This window comes from Lathamus discolor, chromosome 2 (genome assembly GCF_037157495.1).
Source record: "Lathamus discolor isolate bLatDis1 chromosome 2, bLatDis1.hap1, whole genome shotgun sequence".
In the NCBI taxonomy this organism is placed as follows: domain Eukaryota; kingdom Metazoa; phylum Chordata; class Aves; order Psittaciformes; family Psittacidae; genus Lathamus; species Lathamus discolor.
Window position 1 is genome coordinate 33968172 of NC_088885.1, and position 13530 is coordinate 33981701.

General features: G+C 45.8%; 1 protein-coding gene across 1 annotated transcript in view; it reads right to left on the reverse strand.

The window, feature by feature from the left end:
- Positions 1–5469, reverse strand: part of DYNC1I1 (dynein cytoplasmic 1 intermediate chain 1) — a 242979-nt gene extending 237510 nt beyond the window's left edge. The window contains exon 1 of the mRNA XM_065666334.1: positions 5330–5469. The gene's annotated coding sequence lies outside the window, so the exon portion shown is untranslated. The remainder of the gene's footprint in view (positions 1–5329) is intronic.
- Positions 5470–13530: the final 8061 nt, after the last annotated feature.

Here is a 13530-nt window from a genome sequence, read left to right on the forward strand (position 1 = left end):
CTGTCTTCAGTGGCAGAGATCAACTGACCATAATGGGACCCCAGAAACTTGTGGTACATGGAGGCACCTGCATTTAGATGGCTTTAGCGGTAAACTGGCTCTGAGCTAATTCAGCTACCTAAAAATAGACACTCAATGCTATATGAGGAGCCCTGGATGTACTCTGTCTTTCTCTCATTTGTCACTCCAGAAGACCAGAGATCTTCCACAGGTCCTTTGTCAGGTCTGCCAGTCCCATGCAAATACTTTGGAAGGACATGACTGTTTTTCTCAAATATCACTGAACATTTATGTTTAGGTAAATGTCTCAAGTCCTCTTACTAGTTCTGGGTGCTTGTGCGAGGCTGGGAATACAGAGCCCAAAACAACATCACTGCTGTGTCATAGCTAATGGAACTTATCCTGCAGAAAATGCCAGTGGGATCATTGCAGATGAACCCTGCTGGCTGTTGGCAGAAGCTGTGTCAGGCTGGAGCTGCCTCTGGGAAGCTAGTCACCAGTGGCTGCACTTCCAAGTGTTCCAGGTCTGTCTGAGTTTGGGGCCACAGGACTGCAGGAGACAGCATGAGGCTCATCTCTTGGGGCCCGGAGCCACACTTACCCCACCTGGGACACCCAAATACCAACTATTGGGTAGACTTTTTACATAAAATTGGGAGCTATCTCTAACTCATGCTGTTAAAACACCATGAGGCATAGTGAGAAATCAGAGGCATTGAGAGCTCTTTCCTGAGTGTTTATTCTTATGAGTTGTTTTCTCTTCCTAGCAGTTTTACCATCCACAATGTTCCTGGTTAATTTGTAACAAATTAACTGGGAAACAGGGTGGAATACCTGGCAGGGATACTTGCCTTTCCTCCAATCACTGTGGTGTGCAGTACGATCAGTAACGTGCATTGCAAAGGGTATTGGTGACTCAGAGTCACTCCCCTGCTTACAAAGGGTATGACTGGAGGAATTCAACCTTCCTGCAGGGGTGGGTAAGATGGTTTATACCGCTCTAGGTATTTACAGGTATGTGTCATTGCTTCACAGACGCTAGGAAGCCTGTTTGCTCAGGCATAAAACTTCATTTGTGTTGACACAGAAGCACTTGTTTGTGCTTAGGCCCTGTTATAAAGCCCTCTGAACCCACTGGACAACTTTCCCTTGCTACTAATCAGCTTTGCCTCAGGTTTTACATAAATACACAATGAAGAAAGCTTTATTCAAACTCAGACCAAGGACACTCTTACATTTTTTATTATTTGTGTTACTTATAAGGCTGCCCAGAGGCCTTCTGCTGATCCAAATCTCTTCATGCGCTTTGCCTCCACGGCCTTGCCCTCCTTTTTCTCTGTTCTTCCTACTCCTGCTACTGGTGCCAGGCTGGGCCCACTCTGAGCATACCTTCTGTAGCTGAAGGATAGGGACAGTACTTTGGAGGCATGTCACATTTCCACAAGCTTTTGATGATTTTTCAAGGCCACCGGATGATCAGGTCACTTGAACAAAAAAATAAAATCACAGCACCTTCTGCATATTCCCAGGCTTCTGCCCTTTGAACAGCCACATCCATGTCAGAACAGCTGGGAAAAATGGCAAAACTATTCACTGGAGTGCCATAAATTAATGCAGGCAGACCTTGAGAATTATATTACAGAGACTAGTATTCATGGCTGACTGAAAAAGATGTTTTCATCCTTCTCCTTTGCTCTGCAGCAGAATTACATTCTCCACCTGTAAGTATTGATGTTATGGTAGATGATGTGTCTTGACTTTAAATCTGCACTACTGCAATCAAACCAAACAGCGAAGAACTGCAGATCACCCCATTTCTTCTCAGGAATGAGCACACCCACTGCTATAGGACACGAGCGTTTGGGGGGAGAAGGTCTGCCCTCAAACAGCACACTCCTTCAGAGGGGTCTGTTTCATTTCATAAGAACAGAAAGAAGATTCCAGCAAAGCTGTTGACAATTAAAGGCTAAAATAAATGCTCTTCGCCATTTCTTTGAAGTATAATAGCACTAGAAGGTTTGGTGGTTTTTTTAATGTAAACAGTTCTATCAGAACAGCAGTATATTGGTGTACATTATGTTAAGCTTTCACTTTTTTTTGTAATAATAGATTCAGAAGCAGTTCTTGTTCTCATTTTTATAGAATATGGGTATGGAATACAGAATATATGTAATGGATCAATAGGTCTTCTAGAAGCATGTCTGAGAACTGCTAATGTAATTCACTGTTCTGTAACGTGTTTCTAACATATGCTAACACTTCATTTTATTTTTCAAGCAATAAAAAAAGGTGTACTATAATGTGGGATCAACATATTACCCAGTGTAAACGATAAATATTGGAGTAGTTATAATTCATATTTAGACCACATACAATTCATATGCAACCCCATATAATTCATCTTTAGAATGCGGAATTACAGATTAGTCAGTCTCACCTAAGTGTCTGGTAAAATCTTGGAGCACATTCTCCTGGAAGGCATGCTAAGGCACATGAAAAACAACAAGGTGCTTGGTGACAGCCAGCACGGCTTCACTAAGGGGAAATCCTGCCTGACCAATTTGGCCTTCTATGATGGGGCTACAGAACTGATGGACAGGGGTACAGCAGTTGATGTCATCTACCTGGACTTGTGCAAAACGTTTGACACTGTCCCACACAAGATCCTTGTCTCTAAATTGGAGAGACATCAATTTGATGGATGGACCACTTGGTGGATAAAGAACTGGCTGGATGGCTGCATGCAAAGAGTTGTGGTCAATGGCTCAATGTCCGGCTGGAGACCGGTAACGAGTGGTGTCCCTCAGGGATCGGTGTTGGGACCGGTCTTGTTCAACACCTTTGTCGCTGACATGGACAGTGGGATTGAGTGTGCCCTCAGCAAGTTTGCTGATGACACCAAGCTGTGTGGTCTGGTTGATATGCTGGAGGGAAGGAATGCCATCCAGAGGGACCTTGACACGCTTGTGAGGTGGGCTGATGCCAACCTCACGAAGTTTAACCATGACAAGTGCAAGGTCCTACATCTGGGTCGGAGTAACCCCAAGCACAGCTACAGATTGGGCAGAGAAGAGATTCAGAGCAGCCCTGCGGAGAAGGATTTCGGGGTGCTGGTCAATGAGAAAATGAACATGAGCCGGCTTCAGTGTGTGCTCGCAGCCCAGAAAGCCAACCGTATCCTGGGCTGCATCAAAAGGAGTGTGACCAGCAGGTTGAAGGAGGTGATCCTGCCCCTCTACTCTGCTCTTGTGAGACCTGGAGTATTGTGTACAGTTCTGGTGTCCTCAACATAAAAAGGACATGGAACTGCTGGAACAAGTCCAGAGGAGGGCCATGAGGATGATCACGGGACTGGAGCACCTCCCGTATGAAGAGAGGCTGAGAAAGTTGGGGCCGTTCAGCCTGGAGAAGAGAAGGCTGCATGGAGATCTCATAGCAGCCTTCCAGTACCTGAAGGGGACCTATAGAGGTGCTCTATAGGGTGCCTAAAGAGGGTCTCTTGGCCAGGGACTGTAGTGACAGGACAAGGGGTAACGGGTTAAAACTTAAACAGGGGAAGTTTAGATTGGATATAAGGAGGAAATTCTTTCCTATTAGGGTAGTGAGGCACTGGAATTGGTTGCCCAGGGAGGTTGTGAGTGCTCCATCCCTGGCAGTGTTCAAGGCCAGGTTGGACGAAGCCTTGGGTGAGATGGTTTAGTGTGAGCTGTCCCTGCCCATGGCAGGGGGGTTGGAACTAGATAATCTTAAGGTCCTTTCCAACCCTAACTATTCTATGATTCTATGATACCATATCCACTGAAATCTGTGACAAGCTTCCCACTGACACCAGTGAACTGTGGACAAAGCCAACATGGTTTGAGCTGCTGATCAGTACAGAAGACACATACACACCTGAAGATGTCTGGAAGACAACAAGCAAATTACTTTTTAACTCTTTCAGAGTGCAAGACCAGACAAGAGGTGGCCTTACTGTGCTACTCACCATGAGGTCTGCAATATAGCATGCATTGTGTTGGAGGTATTTATGATCAAGTGACACAGCTGAGGAAGTAGAGGCATGTGACATACATATAGATATTCAAGACACATTGAACAGAAATGTGTATATGAACATAACGGACAATTTAAAGGTACTGAACTGGCTGACAGCCCTTGCTTCAGCCCCATCCAATGCAGTGCAAACCTTATACTGGAAAACCTTGAGCTCCAAACACCCCAGACCGAAGGAAGGTCAGCTTTCAGGCTTTCTGTACAAGCCAGGTGAGACCAAAAGCCCATTCACACTGTGAATGCCTTTGTCTCTGAGATGTGTGTCCCTGCTCAGCAAAGCTAGCGGTGTGTCCTTGTGCCCATAGCCACCAAGAGCTTGTCTGGGATAAAAGGGGCTTTGCCCACAACTGGAGACAGAACGACAGGACTCTTCTAACAGCACACAACAGTGGCCAGCCACAGTTTGTGCTCATTTCACACAGCTGAGGCTGTTTTAAAAACAGGATTAAGAGTGTCCAAACCCTGAACAATGAGAGGGCCCCCTTCACTAAGGCTGGAAGATTATTCCAGCTGTTTGGGACTGGGAGCCTAAGAAAGCGAAGTTTGCCTCCCATAGTCAGTGAAGCTCCAGACGCCTGGATGTGAATAGCTTGGTTTAAGCAGAGGGCAGACAGGCAGCTAGTGCTACATAAAAGGACACAAAACAGAGTTGTAAATAAGGAGTGAATTATTATAAACCTTAAAAATACCCTTCAGGAAACACATGTTGTCTGCTCAGTTGCTAGCTGCTGGCTCTTTTGTTCCCATTACAGCTTCTCAGCCTTTTTTATCTTTATTTTTTTGTAAGGACAAACACTAGCTGAGTATGCAGCACGGCCTCCTGCAGCCGGAGCAGGCGGCTGCAGGAAGCAGCGGCGTATCTTGGCATTGTTCTGGCAGCCTCTGGAGCCAGACGCAGGGAACCACGGGGACATCATGTTCCCCGCCGGCTGCACCGGGAGCTTAAAAACATGTTTATGTCGAGTCAGCAAGAGCCGCCCAGGCGGGTCACGCCACTGCTCTCCCTCGCTTTCAAGGCTGCTAGAAGGAGCAGCGTCAAAGTTCAAGCCCATATTCGAGTCTGTACCAGGCGCTGCTGGATTCTGATCCTGCCTGCCTGGAGCCACTCACCTGCACTAGTGCGCCCAGGTCACCCGAAAATGAACGGGAGCCAGGGCTGTGCCACTGCCCTTCTCCCTGCCCTGCGTTGGAAAGGGCAGCTCTCCCTGTGCTTGAGAAGGTGCCAGCCACCGGGCAGGACTTGGTGCCATGTAATAGAAAACCCTCCCACACTCACATCACGTCTGGGAGACAGCAGATAGTACGTCCCAGTCAGCTGCAAAACGAGTTCCGTCCTTCGTGATCGTCTCCAGGCGGGATGTTCCCTCTGAGAGGTCTTGAGAGAATGGCAAAGGGACAAGGTTGCTAGGAGGACACTGAGTGCATAGCTCAGGTGCGCCCCTAAAGGACAGAGATGAGTGCTGCATTAAGTGCCTAGCAAGAAGGAACCACGATGGTGATAGCACAGTGTGCCAGGTACCAGTGGAGTTTTAGCCAGCTGGAAAGAAAAGTAGGCGAGTTGGGTTACAGAGGCGCCCAGCTCCCCGCAGCCGTATTAGGGTGTCTCAGCCATCTCCATCCAAAGCTTGCTAATGCCATGTGTCTGCCTGGGATGGAGATGTGTGCTCTCTTGTTTGTTAAGGTCCCTCTGAGCGTCCTCAGCTGCCCCTGAGAAGTGCAAGAGAAAATGGCTGGGTTTGAAGTCTGAACTTGCAGTCACTGTAGTGGGAAGCTGCTCTCCATGGAGGGGCTGCCATGCTGGTGGCTTAGGAGTCCTTTGTGCCAGAGGTCTTTGGGTGTACCAGGGAGTGAAGGCACACTGGATTGTTGACTGTGGCCAAATGGAAAGTCTTGTGTTCGAAAGAACAATCATCAGCTTCAAGTATCAGAAGTCACAGTTCACATCCTTCAAAATGCTGATTCTCACTGTTAAATAAATGAAGCTTAATGTTTATGGTTTACACTGCATTTGTTTGGGGTTTTTTCCTAGTTTGCTTTGCACTTCACCTCCAGATGTGCATGACCACTCTCCCAGGTTTATTGAGACACTCAGTTTTCCCCATGTGAAAAAAATATGATATCGCTTCTAATTATAATGCCAATTCTATTTCTCCCTCAGTTCTTACCCACCACTGCTTGGACCAGCTGAGCTCCTACGTCTCCCCAGCACAGATCCTGCCACATCTGCTAATTTCCACCCAGCCAGGCTGCACTGGTTTGTCCAGGGCAGAGTGCAGCCACCGCTCCAGCAGTACAAAAAGAAGCTGCCAGAGATAAATGGCTTCGTAGACAGGGCCTTTGCTGGTAAAGCTCAGATATTTAGAGGGCTCTTGTGTCAATGAGAGCCAAGGTTGCTGGTTTGTACTTCCCCCCACACCACTGGAGGATGCAGAATTTGATTTCAGGAGCAGCTGGCAGGGCAAGGAGTCTCTCCCATGTTTCTGTTTATAGGGTAGGAACCTCCCACCATGCTGGCAGATGAAATGCGTGAGCACAGCTTGCCTCAGCTGGCGCTCAGCAAGGCAAGGCACACTGCCTCCCCCCCAGATCCACCCAGCATTTGGATTTCATCCACCTGCAGTATGAGTGAGGGGCATTTGATTGAAGGCTTTGTTTCAGCAGGTTGGGAAATCCACACGTGATGGAGTGTGGCACAAACCCACAGAACTGCATGGGAGCAGAAAGGGGTAGTGGCTCCTCCATTCTGGCTAAAAGAGGGTGCTGTGGCAGACTAGCAGTAGCACCATGTCACATACTAGAGGCTACACAGCCGGGAGGGGAGGATACACTGCTCTCACGCATCCATATCCTTAGGATAATCCAGTGTTACACAGCTCCAAGCACTGCCGCCACCCTCCTCTCCCAAAGCTGCTGGCAGTGGACACCTTCCCAAAGCTGAGCACCTCAGTACTGCAGCACACATCCAGAGAAACAGCAAAATAATATGCAAATATTATTCTAAGTAACAGGGCTGGGAAGGACTAAAAGTTCCTGTGTTAACCCCTCCAAATTATTGCTAAATTAATGCAGTAAAAAGAGCAAGGCAACTGTGTCTCAGTTTTAGACTGGAATGCTGCTATTTGATCTTTAAGGTCCCTTCCAACTCTAACCATTCTATAATTTTAGGATTCTAGGATCTTCGGCAGGTCACACCAGCCTCAAATCCTTTAAGATCAGGGCAATGCCATGGTACATATTGTATGCCATCTACCCAGCAGCTGCAAATTACACCATCAGTGTATTGACATATAAAAAGAGAAATGTTACAGTTAAAGAATTAGTCCTTTTCTTTCCAGCTGATCGAAGCTCCTTTAGTTGAGAAGAGTTTGACTTTGTTCATGTCTTGCTGCTCATGTGTGTTCAGCCTTCCAATACCTACAGGGGGCCTCCAGGAAATCTGGAGAGGGACTTTTTACAAGGACGTGTAGTGACAGGACAAGGGGGAATGGCTTTAAGCAGAAGGAGGGTAGATTTAGGTTAACTATTGGGAAAAAAATCTTTACTATGAGGGTGGTGAGGCACTGGCAGAGGCTGCCCAGAGAAGCTGTGCTTGCCCCATCCCTGGCAGGGTTCAAGGCCAGGTTGGGTGGGGCTTTGAGCAACCTGGTCTAGTGGAAGGTGTCCCTGACCATGGCTGGGAGGTTGGAACTAGGTGATCATTAAGGTCCCAAACAAAAGCTACCAAAAACTGCTATAAGGTGGGAAAGAAAGAAAGAAATCACTGAAATTCTGTCTTTGGTGGAAGGAAGGGCAGTGCTGTGGGAGAAATGGACCCAGATGACAGACTGGGGTCCAGATTTCCACAGAGGTGTAGTTCAGAGCTGCTGGCCCCCAGAGGTTTGCTCACCACAGACAAGAGGCAGAAAGCATGCCCTTGAGTTCAAGGCAGCCATGCACCTTTTCCGCAGCAGTGAACTTGGAAACAGCAAGATAAACTCACAGAAGGGTTGGCTCAGCTTTGGGAGGTAGATGTAATTCAGCGGACTTGGCTGCAGCTGTTTTTTTATGGACAGTTTTATTCTGCATGGATGCTAAAATACCTGTATTACTTTATGTCATGAAATGGCTTTGCTCTGACCACAGTGATGTCTCTTTGTCTGTGCTCTCCAGTGTGCTGTGTACCTGCAGTCAGCCCAGGCACTGCCCTGCCCTTCAGCAATGCTTGCTTTTTCATACTATGTGAACAAATGCCCATATATTTATAGGGCGCACAGTTCTGTTCCCTCCTTTATAGCATGTTATTATGAAGTAGACTGCCTGTATTGATGCTCTTTTGTTCCTGCACCTTTTTCTTTAGATCTTAGCAGTTATTTATTCTTAGTCCCTGACCAGCTAGTCATTTTTATGGAGTTACCTGGAAAGGGTAAAGATCCTTATTTTTGACCAGAATTGTATGGATTCAGCCGCCTTCCCTCCCTCAAATAGACAGCAAGCTTATAGCTATAGTGAGGTAGTGCAACTCCCTACTGTCGGTTACTACTGACATAATCTAACTCAGCGCTAATTGCAGTACCAATAGCCTTAGCTGCCATATCAATTGCACTGTTACAAGGTTAAATTGAGGTGTGATTCTCGCACTAGGCAAAAGGGTGATAGTAGCATTCCTAGCTAGCCTCAGCCTGAAAGAACAGAACTGAACAGTTCACCGGTGGTGTAAAAATCATCCCATGCCCTGCTGCCCTTGTTTCAAACACCCTAATTGTAACGTAGCAGCACTCCACAGGATGCCTGTGCAAGGTAAAGGACAACACGCAGCTGCCACTTGCTAAGAAAATGTTAACTGTACTAAAATCAAACAGGTCATTGGAATGTGTAATGCCCATTGTCACCTTTCCACTTTGTGTGTTTTGAAGCTTAAGATGCATTTGGAGAAATAGTCGGAAACAAATTTCTGAGCAGCCAACCAATTTCACCTGACAGTTGCTGTATATAGCAATCTTTTCTGACCCACTCGTCTGCTGTACCACAGGTCCCTGCCGTTCTACAAATAGAGACTGTGGAAGATCTTTCTACTACTTTAGTGTAATTCATGGGGAGGTTGAGGTGTCAGATGCTAGCCTGGCTTTGGCATCTCTGCTAATAGCATGTTCTACACTGTCATTTAGTAGAATAGCAAACCCTAGGGAGTACAGGGAAATTCTACTGCTGTATCCTGAAAGTAAATAGAAATATTGCTATGTCTGACCCGTCTATATCTTGCAGCATTTTAGAAAAGCAATAGCAGCCCTTCATGAGCCCTGCAGACCTTGCAATGCACCAAAAAGCTGGCATGCCTCTTTGGATTCTTTGGGTTTAATAAAGGTATATAATAGCATAGGCCATCCCAGACTGTTTCAATCTTCCTTTCAGTCTTAAAGATTGAACTCTTGCATGTTTAATTTAAAGATACTTGTCCCATGAGAAAAATCTGCTGCCAAAAGCATTAGTGTGTTTTCAAAGGGTAGTCCTCACATGTGAATGAGCTGGGGCCCTGTGATCATTTTAATTGCTCCAGCAGTGCCTGCAGCTACAAGTAAAGCTGCCACCTTTCATGGCAGACCAGACCTTTTCCTCTACCCCACAATATTTGTTTGTGTTCCTAACATTTAATGAAAATGGTTGTCAATGTTACTCAGCCTGGGAGATTGATATAAATTCATGATCATAGCAGTTAACTTGATTCTGTCAAAACCAGTGTATAGGCTGTAAGATATTGTCCCATGGAGGGAAGAAAAATGTTTTTTTATGATGGGAAGTGGTTTTGAATAAGTAAAAGTTTGTTGATGCCAAAACACTTACAGGAATTTCTTAGCCTCAGCTCTGAGAGGCTGATTTGGGTTGAAAAACTCCAGCTGAAACCAGATCAAAGATTTTGACTGGGATCTCTTTGCAAGTCTCACACATGCACACACACGCACTGATGCACACACTTGCCAATGTGTAAACATTTAACTGCCAGAATCAAAATGGGCATTTCCACACCATTCTGCTTTCATGTAGTCTGGAGTTTTGGTCCAAAACTTACAAGATGATGTAGCCTCATCATCCTCCCTGCAGCCCTAGGGACAATGCCATGCAACAGCATGAAAAGGGCACAGGCAAACCATCCCCTTCCTCTTCTGGCTTTTCATATGCTAAGGGCAGAAAGACTAAGGCAGGCTGCCTGTGCCAGGTGGTCCCAAGGCCCTGTATTTTGGTCTGGGCTTTGAACACAGATTTTATAATGTAAATTTATCTTAATGGAGTTCACTATCAATCAGAGAAGCAAGGGGTGTGGAACCAGAATCCCCTCATGCTGAAGATCCTGAGGCTGCGTATTGCTGCCATTTGGGCAAGCAATGGACACTCATCAGGGAGCTTGGTTTTGGCATAGAGGTGAGTGACATTGACTATTGAATATGAACTTAAAGTAGCAATAATTAGCACATTAACAAAACATGTATCACACTTCAGGACCAGTCTGTATGTGGACAGTTGTCAATACTTATTCAAAGCCATCTTTGTGGAGAGACTTACTTACCACATCTCTATGCCTTGTAAAACCCTTACAGTCTTGATACTGTTGCACAAAGTAGGAGGCAGCTGAGAATGTAACCTTCCCCTGCTGCCACCAGCAGCATTGGGAACCTAGCCTGTCTCAGGGATTAATGGTGAAGGTTTTGAAATGTATTGGATGGAGGCTGAGCAGGAACTGGTCAACATTTACTGTTTCCTCTTCCAATGAGTTGATGCTTTGCAGTCTCTGGCTCCTCTTCTTGGCATTGGGCTGGCAGGACAAGCTGAAGTCTTAGAGAGCTGAACCCACCCTGCTGCTTTAGGCTCACTGTCCTGGTATCTAAAGGATGACTAAATATGAATAGAAGTTTAAAATTTTTGCAGGAAAATGCAGTCCTGAATGCAGTTAGAGTTCCGTTTCACCTACATATTCTCCCTGGATAAATTACTGGAGTTTTGAGGCAAGCTGGATCAAATCAGACATCAGGGGCTAAGTTTAAAATTATTGCAAAAGCACTTTATAGAGCAGATGTCCATACTTCCATGAACAGCTGAATTATGGCTCTGCACTTGCCCACAGATACATGCAGAGTATCCCTACCATCATAGATGTGTGTCCTGGGTTCAGCAGTAGCAGTCATTTTTCTCCTTCTCAGTAGCTGGTGCAGTGCTGCGGTTTTTGACTTTCAGCCTGGGAACAGAGCTGATAACACTGATGGCTTTAGTTGTTGCTCAGTAATGTTTACTCTGACCAAGGAGTTCCTGAGTCTCATGCTCTGCCAGGGAGGAGGGGAGGCTGGGAGGAGGCAGAGACAGGACACCTGATCCAAACTAGCCAAAGGGGTATTCCATACCACAGCACGTCATGCCCAGGATGTAAAACCGGGGGCAGTTAGCCGGAAGCACTAGATCAGTGTTTGGGTCAGGCTGGATATCAGTTGGTGGGTGGTGGGTGGTTGTATTCTCTTCCCTTGTTGTTTTCCTTATCATCATTATTATTATTGGTGGCAGCAGCAGTGGCTTGTGTTACACCTTAGTTACTGGACTGTTCTTATCTCAACCCGTGGGAGTTACATTCTTTCGATTCTCCTCCTCATCCCTCTGGGAGCGGCAGGAGGAAGAGGGGGAGTGAGCGAGTGGCTGCGTGGTTTCTGGGTTGACGGCTGGGCTTAAACCACGACAGTTCTTTGTGGCGCCCAACGTGGGGCACAAAGGGTTGAGATAACGACAGATCTGACAGGAGTGCATCTAATCGTATTTGTAATAGGCATTTATTGTTTTGGATTAATAGTCACTTGTCACAATGCTGATTTATTGGCTCTCAAAGTTGTTGCTCTTGATCTCACAGTTTCAGCATGTTGTACCTTACTCACAGCTGGTATTTGCTGTTTTAGTGTTTATCAGCTGGGGAGCTTGGGCTAAGGTTCTTGCTTTGCTGTACTTTATGGTAATGACTTGTAATAGAGTACACTCATTGATCATGAAACTGATCTGGCTTGTGTTCCCAGTGTGGTCATCACCTCTATACTTTGGGAGGTATATAATGGAAGTGTTTAGCAATTACACATCTTTTATTTCCTCCTCAGGTAGTCAACCTACGAAGGAGACATTCACCCAGCTCCCGAAGGATGGGGTTGTATTCTACACAACTGCTCACCACTTGCTGACCGATACCCAGCCTGACCCGAGCAGCTATCCAGCCCTTCTGAGTAACTGCCCCCAGTTTATATAGGGGGCATGACGTGCTGTGGTATGGAATACCCCTTTGGCTAGTTTGGATCAGATGTCCTGTCTCTGCCTCCTCCCGGCCTCCCCTCCTCCCTGGCAGAGCATGAGACTCAGGAACTCCTTGGTCAGAGTAAACATTACTGGGCAACAACTAAAACCATCAGTGTTATCAGCGCTGTTCCCAGGCTGAAAGTCAAAACCACAGCACTGCACCAGCTACTAAGAAGGAGAAAAATGACTGCTACTGCTGAACCCAGGACAATGTGTTAACTTCTTTTGTCAAGAATGCATGTAACTTAAGAACATCTCTTTATAAACACCTCTTAAAAAGCACAAGGACAAAAGACCATAATCTTACTGCAATCTATGGAGAAATCGTTAAGGGGATTTATGACTAGTTAATTCTTTATACCTATCTGTGCTTTAAATATTCTAAGCATCTGTGAAATGCAGTGGAAATGTCTCAAATATGGCTACATCTCTACTAAAAAGCCAAATGGCAAAAAGCAGCTCATTTCACAGAAGACACCAAACAAACTTGAAAACAATGTTCCGTCATTTTAGGTCATGACTAGGTTCAAACGTGCAGTGTAGGGGTGACATCCCAGTCTCTAATTATTTCCACCTGCAGCTGCACAATCTGTTGCAGCTTTGAATACATAAAAGCGTAATCAGGAGTTATATGACAGTATGAAATTTCAAGGCATCTGCACTAAGCCAGAATAAGACTGTGCACTCCATAAATTTAATAAATGATGAGCTCATTATTAGGTACCGTGCCTTATGTGAGCAACTTCATCCAGTGTGTGGGAATAGGGTATAGTAAGAGAAAGAAATGCTAAAAGGTAAAAACAATAAGGTTTGCTTGCTGTTGGTCTTTCTAACTCCAACAACAAAAGCAATTAAAGTGCATCAATCAGGTCTTTTTCCTGTGATAGGGATGTTCTCCAGTGTTTTTAACAGCTTGCAAATTCCTATGACTATAATCAGCTTGATCCCACTGTGCTCCCTGTCAGATACCACAATGGCTATAATCTGGCACCTGCTTGGTACAAAGCTTGGAAGTGAGGCTGGGTGCCCACAGAATGAAAATTAAGTGTGTTCACTGCAGAGGGGGAGGATCAGTGAGAATTTAGGAACACTGGTGACAGCCTTTTTTCTTCTCTCACAGCAAGAGAGTCCTGACTACGACAGATCAGAAAATGCTGCTATTGTTCTGCCTTAAACCTCCCTCTT